Raw genomic sequence first — 8,760 nt, forward strand, 5'->3', positions numbered from 1 at the left:
CGTCTATTTTAACGAGGAGGCTGATTTATTGGCAAGGTCAGCTCTCAGCGCTCCTGTAATCTATCCCGTCCCTCTCCTCATTCTGTTAGAAACTTCACGTTTCCAGCGCTTCCAAGATATTTCAGCCAACCTGAGTGATCCATTGCTCATTACCGTAGATTTTAGCCACTTAAAGTTCCCATGGAATATCCGGTGGTGTATATCAATTCTTTTTGACGTTTCAATGACGCTTCTGCGATGCAGAATCCCTCACTTAAATTTGTACTTATGCAGATGGGGGTTCGCTGCGACAAACCTTTGTATATCATGTGGGCAAGTTGAAACAATTGATCATTTTCTCCTCTCTTGCCGGCGGTTCGCAGTTTAGAGAATACAGTATTTGGAGGTCCCTCTTTCGAGGTTAGGACTCCCATTGTCTCTTTCAGTTATTCTTTCGTTCGGGGCGAGCGCAAAGGGATTCCCGTTAAGCAGTGTCTGCGGCTACCTTCGTGATTACATAAGTGCCACTAATCGATTACCTTGTTAGTTGTATAAAAAATTTTGTCGCATGTCCAAAAATGCTCGATTCTATTCCTGGTAATTCATATTTCTTTTAATTCATTTCAGTGTTTCAATTTTTATATTCATTAAATCTTCTCACGCCTACTTTTCCCCGCGCAAATACCTCACTGGGATTATCTACTGAAGCTTGGCCAATCCCCTTGCGTGGGTATGTGCCATGCTCACTAAAGAGAAGAAGAAGACGTAGAAGAAGAAGGTAAGCTTCTAAGAGGGGATTCCAAGTTTGAATTTATATCTATGCAGGTGTGCGTTGACTCCGACGAACCTATGTGACGCATGTGGGTGTCGACACCAAGAGACCGGCTTGAGAAGGCTTCCAATGTGCAGTCACTCCCATGTTCATTCGACTGAACGTGGCACATGCAAGCTCCAAGGTTGTAACTGCTTCCTTGTGTTTTGCGAGATCAAAATGGCTTAAAGCGACGATGGGGTGTCGTGATGACATCAAAGTGTACCACTTAGTCACAAGGTCAAAAAACCATGCAGTTGCTTCTGCTTCCGGCTTCAAGACTTTTTGCTTGATTAGATACCGAATGGCAGGAGGGGCTTCGCGGAACATTTGCACTGCGATGTTAACTTTCATTTTTGTGAAGTGTCCGTTGCTGACGTGAATGTCCGACAGTTTATTAGCAATTTTGAGGTCCTTGTTGCTATCATATTCGAGCACAGCCTTAACATGTTCAATGCTAACAGTTGTTCCTGGGATGCCATGCTCCTTTGCTGTCTCTACCGCCAGGGTAAAACTGCCTGCACGGAGAAGCTGACCACGAATATTTTTCAAAATGTGGGCAGGATCGGCCATGAAATATAGCTCTCTGCCATCCAAGTGGGGGTGTGCAACAGAGCAGACAGTTTCCGAGTGCCTGTGGCTTGAAAATCCAAGGAGGCGCCACACTGCCGTGTTCGCTCCTCTCATGTCACTTGTCACAACAAGCACTCTCAGAGAAACCTCGAAACACAGCTCAATTAAATGAAACACTAGCTCCTTCAAAATCCTTCCGTCATTTGAACGACCCGTGAAGTGGTAAGCGATGACTTGCTTCCATCTTGTGTTTAAACCCCCAACCATAAACACAAGGGCATGGTTGGCGACATTCGCAGTTGATTCCGGTAGAGTCGTACCTCCAAAAAGACAGTCGAGGGAGGCATCGTGTTCGAAGCCCTGGCTGATCTCCATTTCATCCATGAAAAGCACGCAGTCTTTTTCAATCTCTTCCATTGTTTCTGCCTTGCGTTTTAGAACTTCCATCACCTCAGTGAGGATGCCAGGCAGGAAACGAATATTCTGCATTCTTCGAATCAAAGTCCTGTTTGAAGGCAGCGGATATGACAAAGACCTGAGAAATTCGTAGCCTGTCGTACCGCATGCATGCTTGATTTGGAGAGCTGTCTGTATAGTCTTCTGTGACCACTTTCGAATCCTGGTTTTTGTTGCCAGAACCTTTGTTTGATCTGGAGCAAGAAATGATGATTTTAACGCATTTAGTAGTTGCTCAGCTAACTTGATTTTCTTATTAAGAGTCCGTACTTTTGGCCTGGCTTCCCCATGCAGTCGTAACAAATTTTTACACTTCCTGTTTAGGTCGCTGTTTTTTTCGCAGCTCAGCATTTTCTCGGCGCTACATCAGCAATGTGGGAGTTGCGCCGCCTGCAAGCATAAAGGCAGCTGGCGTGGTTGTTTGGCCGTGTGGAGAAGCAGTGTTGTCTGCGTCATTTGCTACAATGTTGGGACGGAGATGTGGCAGAATGGCTGCTGACACAACATCATGGCTGTACTCGGGAGTGTCGTTTGTGTCGCTTGATACATTGTTGGAAGGCAGATTTGGTGGAGAGGCGGCTGATGACTCACGATGACAACTCAACTCATCAGTGTCGTCTGCACCATTCGCTGCCTTGTCTAGAGGTTTCTCGGACTGTGCATTGTGGTCAGGAATCTTTCCGTCGCCAGGATGTAGAGGCAGCTGTGGAATGTCTCCAGGTGTGCAAACACGTTTGGCGCGAGACGAATTTGCAGGTCTCGAAGCACAAGTGCGCTTCCTTGGGGACTTCCGGTGTTTTGGAGCGGCTGAAAAAAAATTAAGGACGCAAACATCACTACAATGAAATGTTTGCCTATGCTTTCTTATTTAGATACCCATTTTTACTTTCAGACTAACAATTAGAAGAAAATGTTAGCATTTTTCTTAAATGAAACGCACCACCCAAAGAATTTTATGCACCGTTTCGAGTGCTTCGAGTAAAAAATAAAATAACGACAGGATACCTCTGTGCATTGGGCTAATGAGTTCAGATGTTTTTTTTTCTTTTTGCAAGCATAAATTAGATTTAGGAATGTCGAAGCGAAATGGAACTTTTTTCTCTTCCAAAATAGATTTTACATATATGTGCTTACCACGATAGGGAAAAAGAGTTGGGACAGCACCCGGCCTCAGCTTTTTCAATCCATCTTGCCTGTTCTGCTCAAAACTTCCATCTTCAAAATGTGCCTAGAATAAGAAAAGACAATTTTAACAAAGTTATTTGAAAACACAATGTAGAGGGCTAGTATGCGCCGTGTGTATTTATCCCCCCCCCCCCTTTCTTCCCCCACGACTAAGGGAAGCGAGCTCCGCCGTTGCGCGGGCCACACAAGCGATCTGTGGATGCGCGCGGGCTCATTACGAGCACCCATCTTTCTTCCTCCTGTGTCCCGCCGCCGCACACTCCGGAGACCCCCACCGCGCACCCAAAGACTGCCTTTGTCCCTTTCGAGGGAAAGACACGAAGAGAGGACGCATGTTGCACGACTGGGCTGTGCAGAAACGCTTTATGCCATAAAAACGTCAGCACCACCACTGCATCGTACGCCGACGGCTCACCGCGCCTTGACAAACACCGTTTGCGGCCCAATTAAGATAAGAACGCTTCGACCAAGGTTCGACAGCTTTTCTATTGAAAAGAGAACGCTGCTAGACGAAGCGGGGTCGGGCGCGTCCGGGATAAAAGGGAGCTTTGGGCGACGGTGCAGCTGGCTGGCGGTCAGTGAGAGCGCCAAGGCTGTAAAATCGGAACAACAAAGCGGTTCTCAAGACACGGGCGCGCGCAGAGGACGCCACCAGGCCGAGCGAAAGCAGCCACCTGCTTAATTGGGGACAGCGACGACCAGTTGAGTTATGGCGCCGCCTGGACCCCGGACGATGGTTGCTGGGTCGGCAGTCCATTGTGATCCGATTCGGGTCGGAAAATTGGCTCTGCGCTCCCGGGTGTTGTTCGCGACGGTCGCAGCTGGGGTTGGGGCCGATAATTGCCCTAGTTCCGAGAACCGTCATGGTCACGGGTCCTGGAGACAGACGTACCCGTGAAAGTGTTTTGACATGTTGTTTTTATGTGTTTTGCTTTTCCTTTCATAGGGGAGAGAGAGTGTGTAAGACGGTGGAAGTGTGGGGCGGTGCACGTAACCCAGGGAGCCAATTCGTATGCGTGTGAATTCTCGGAATGTTCTGTTTTAAGAGAAAATCATGCCCTTTTTACACTATGTACATTTGGGAGAGGGTTATGTACCTTAAGGAAGTTAGAGGGCGGGCCACACGGCTAATAACCAATCGTGTTAAGAGTTTGGCACGATTGGATGCTGATGAATGTGGGCCGGGCCCATGTGTCTTTAAAACTGGGTCCCGGAGCCCGGAAAAAGGGTTCTGGGTTAAGGGGATATGTAACGCATATTCGGCTATGCCGGGTAGGGGCCTCCCCTAATGTTAACCAGTTCGATGTTGCTGTTGTGCTCACTGCTCAACGTTGTTGTATATATGTAAACTATTGTATATAAAGCTTCAAGTTATATCCCCTGCAAGGTATCAGTTGTTGCTGGGTATCGTCAACTGGAACTTCAGCTAGCCTTCAAGAGCCGTCTCTGACGGGGCACCCCCGGTGCAAAGGAAGGGAAAGGGAAGGAAGGAGTAGAAAAGAACCTAACTTTGCTCACAATAAGTTGTTTCAGTTGCTGGAAAATTAATGTAATGAGGACCCCAATGGAAAACTTATTACCTGCTATTTTTTGCAATAAAACATTTAGGCCATGCGGTCTACATTTCCGAGTGATGCACCAAATGACCGACAGAAAGCGTATCTTGAGCCATTCTAATATTTTATACGCGCGTCGAAATTACGAATTACCATAAACATATCGAGTTTGTTTTGAACAGAATGTGAACGAAATTGCGCCGTACATTACCATGAAATACACGTGAGTGCATAATTATGTGCTGGTTGAACGAAAAATATTTCATCCAAATCACTTGGTTGTTCGTGCCTAAACCACTATACGCGACCTTATCATTAAATCACCACAATGGGCCTTTACGGCCAGACTTGTTTGAGCTACGTTTGACAAGTTTCGCAGTGCACGACTTCGCTTTTATCTTTTGCAATCAAACCGGTCAATTACTTTTAATAACACGGTATAAAGAAGGATCAATCATAAATTCCACCTCCGTGCGGAATTTCAGCACGAACAACACAGCGATTTATTTTTTTCGTAGATACAATAAATATACCCAATAAATATGCAGCACACTGCGTACACAGCCGATAGCCGAACGTAGCTGAACGATGCGTAGAACTGAACTGCGGGGCATTCCAAGATTGAAATGCGACTGCCAAGTTAGAACATGTTCTACAACCAGGGTTAATTATGAACATTTATGTTTCGTGCCTTTTTAATTCGGGGTAATTAAACGCATAGCCTCCACTTGCGCGCACGCTCGGCTACGGGCGGCCGTCGCCGGCAGCTATCAGCTGATAGCTGCCTGGGACGGCCGTCCGCGCTCACAAAAAACACACAAGTATAGAGCCCTTCAAAAATGTAGAATATGGCAATAAGTACGCGCGCAAATACATGGTGAAGTGAGGTATAATGCTCACAGCGCAAACACGAGAAGCAGCAGTGGGCTCCCAGCCGTCCCTTTTCACTTGCACAAGCCAGCGCTTTCGTCGGTTCGGGCTAGCCGGGAAACGATACATTCGTGTGCCCTTCCTGCAGTGGTTCGTGCATTGCGGAACGCAACACCCGGGCATTTTCGGTGTTCACACAACTCTGAACGTGCTCACAGTGCTAGCATCATTAAAGACTTCCCGTCGAGAGCGAAAATCAGACACTCTGCAGCAGCAAGACGACAGCCTTATGCGCACGGCGACGGCATGCCGACTGGGGACCAAAATGGCGCGGCAACGTCTGCAGGCAACACTGGTCAACGGCGGGTGGCGGCACGAGCCAGGTCAAAAGGCGACACCACCCTAAAAGAAGGCGGAGGCGCACAACATGTTGGCTCTCTACGCTACGCGCGAAGAAGGCGCCACCGCGTGACGTAACGGGGCATTTTTTGTCCAGCGGGTAGCTTCAGCGACGCAAGCGGGAGCAGGTGCCGATAAGAACATTAGTCATGCGCGCGGCCTTTCGGCGTGCTCAACTGACACGCCTTAAGTAATCACGTCGGTGAATACTCCAGGCGTATCGCCAGACTCCATAGTTTCCACTTGCGAAGTTTCCTAAAGGGTTCATGTATCAAAAAACGGCAGTCTGGTCAAAAATTGTGGTGCTTACGGATTGTTGCCACGCCCATGGGCACTAACATAAACATTTTTCCAATTGCAAGCACCGAGACTGTTGCTAAATGCACAGTCGCTTGCCAACAAAATCAGGGATGCAGATGCAATATCAATAATGCATAGACATAATGGATGGGCAACAGCTCTTTCTGGCCGCTTCCAGATAGCGCCGCCATTCCAAAGACATAAGAAAAAAGAAAGGCGAGCGTGGTGCAAACAGCCATCACCCCGTTTCATAGGGGCGCTTCTAACTTCCATCCACCCATCCATGATTCCATCCCCGCAAAGTGTCCCCTGCATGGTACAAGTCCCTAGTCACATTTTGAAGCGGTGTTTACAACTGGTGCGATCTAAGAGCTTTGGATTTTTGCCGCATCCTCCCGCGTGCATCGCTTAATCTACGCGCTGCTCAACATGGCGCCCATGACGTCACATGATAACACATAATTGCCACCCATTACCAGAATTCGGGACAGTATTCAGCCAGTGTGGCAAAGCCTAGTGGCCTATAGAGAGTCAGCGGCAGCCGCTCGGTCATTCTCTATCTTTCATACGTCACGGATCACGTCAGCGCGCTGTTTGTTAATGTTGAAAGTCATGCGCCACGTTGCGGAAGCCAAGGAAATTCCTGGTAATCCCGGTGTTCCGAATTCCTGGTAATGATTCCAGGCAGCAAACGGCAGTAAAGGAGAGGAAGCGAGAGGCCACCTTCCTCTTCATCTTCCTCGAAACTTATGCGGAGGTTCCTATTAATTTGAGTCGACACACGACGCTTTTTTCTGGAATTCCGCTCTAACAGCGACCACTGTCACACGCTAGACAACTTCAGCGGCAGCAGCAGTAACAGCTCCTTCGGACACACTTGCATTTCTCATGTATTTTGGCTAAATGTTGGATTGGCTATTTTCGCCTAGGAAGCCGCCGATGCTGCTGGATAGGCAACGCCACCTCGCAGTGACAGTACACAGCTTCACTGAGCTCCGAATCTCCCATGACTGCTGCTGTAACGACGTCGGGATGGCATTTCTACTTGCACACAGTGCAAAAGAAGACGTGTGGTCTTTTAAAACACTTGCATCATGGAAGAACATCCTCCTAGCAGTCAGCATTAGCACAGAGACGTCTCAAAAGAACTGTCGTCAATTGACGTTATTTGAGCTAGTTCCTTCGTATTTACTCTCCGATTCTTTTCGTGTAGGCGTTGTAATAAGTAATTCTGCGCGAACAAATGCTTCATCTCGGGTTGAATTGGGCTTAGAACTGTTTGTTTCACTGCTAGCACTAACGCATAGCGAAAGGCTTCGCTGCACACAGAGGCACGACGGCTTCTTGTTGATAACCACAGGTCGGTGTCGAAGCCTCGAAACGTCTTGCACTAAGCTTGGCACGCATTCTTGCCTCATCACTTCCCTCAAATCGGGCACTTGTAGATGCCCACCATTTGCACAGTTGGAGGGGCCGCTGTGTTGAGTCGTCTTCGATGTTGTTTATTCAAATATGGTGTGCGCGCATGTGATGTACATCGTGGTAGCATTCCTGATCTTGCAAAGTCTACCTGCGCTTCAAAATGCTTTCTACTGCCTTCTTCATGCAGATGTCTACGCGCATTGTCGTCATCTTCGCTCTGGGGCTTCGGGGCATCCCCAACTGTTACATGCAGCTGTTAAGAGAGTTTATTCATCCGCAAGAAGTAATTGACACCACTGACAAGACGGACGGATCGGGAGAAGGCGACTTGGACTATCAGAACGATCACATTGATATGGGCGATCCGTATGACATCTATGATCTGGACGACCTGGGCAGTCAAGATGACCAGGATGACCTGGGTGAGCTCGGCGGCCTGGAGGACCTAGACTACCAGGACGACCACAGTGACGAGGACGATCAGAGCGATCAGTACGACCAAGGCTACCTGGCTGACGTGGATGAACAGGACGACATGGATGGTTTCGTCTACTTACGTTGTTACCAAGGGTTCCTGCCGCCCGGCGAAGAATCAGACAACAACTGGTTCATCGCTGAGCAGAACGTCGTGATGCACTTTTAGCCGCTTGCCGCCAGGTTAGCGGGACCTGCACAAGTCAAGAATCCCCTGCTCCATTCAGCCTCACTTGCTCACATCCGGTCCTGCCATAGACAATGGTGACAGAGGAAGCAACACGCGAACAGTACGCAATAAGACTCTCATGTGAGCATGAATTAAGTCGATTTATGTCATTTGTGAAGACGGTACAAATACACACACGAAATTTTCTTGCAATATGCTCAGTTATTTTCTGATAATTTCCCGAAAGCTGTTTGTACGGCATGGATGGCTAAGAGGTTATGGTGTACGGCTACAGAGCAAGAGTATGGAAGTTCTGTCTTTACAGTCGCGTGTCGACTAGGGCGAGATGAACGATGTGCGCAAAACATTCGACGAACCACATACAGGGGAGAAACACAGGGACTGGCGCAACACTAACAACTATTTTATTCTCACACCAACGCATAGAAATACATTTTTCCACTCTTGCTCAAGCTAGCAAAAATTCCAGTCATGCGAGATTACTGGCAATGATGCGAGCACTAAAACTTCAATTCGGCGGAGTTAAGTGATAAGGAAGTATCACC

At 48.0% G+C, this 8,760-nt stretch overlaps 1 pseudogene across 1 annotated transcript in view; it reads right to left on the reverse strand.

Moving 5' to 3' along the window:
• The window catches only part of LOC144133762 (uncharacterized), a 162,495-nt pseudogene extending 156,646 nt beyond the window's left edge, over positions 1–5,849 (reverse strand). The window contains exons 1-3 of the transcript XR_013315102.1: positions 5,461–5,849; positions 2,954–3,047; positions 836–2,626 (exon numbers count right to left, since the gene is read on the reverse strand). The product of XR_013315102.1 is annotated as an uncharacterized LOC144133762 (transcript). The remainder of the gene's footprint in view (positions 1–835; positions 2,627–2,953; positions 3,048–5,460) is intronic.
• Between the last annotated feature and the right edge of the window lie 2,911 nt (positions 5,850–8,760).

This window comes from Amblyomma americanum, chromosome 5 (assembly GCF_052857255.1).
Source record: "Amblyomma americanum isolate KBUSLIRL-KWMA chromosome 5, ASM5285725v1, whole genome shotgun sequence".
Taxonomy (NCBI): Eukaryota; Metazoa; Arthropoda; class Arachnida; order Ixodida; family Ixodidae; genus Amblyomma; species Amblyomma americanum.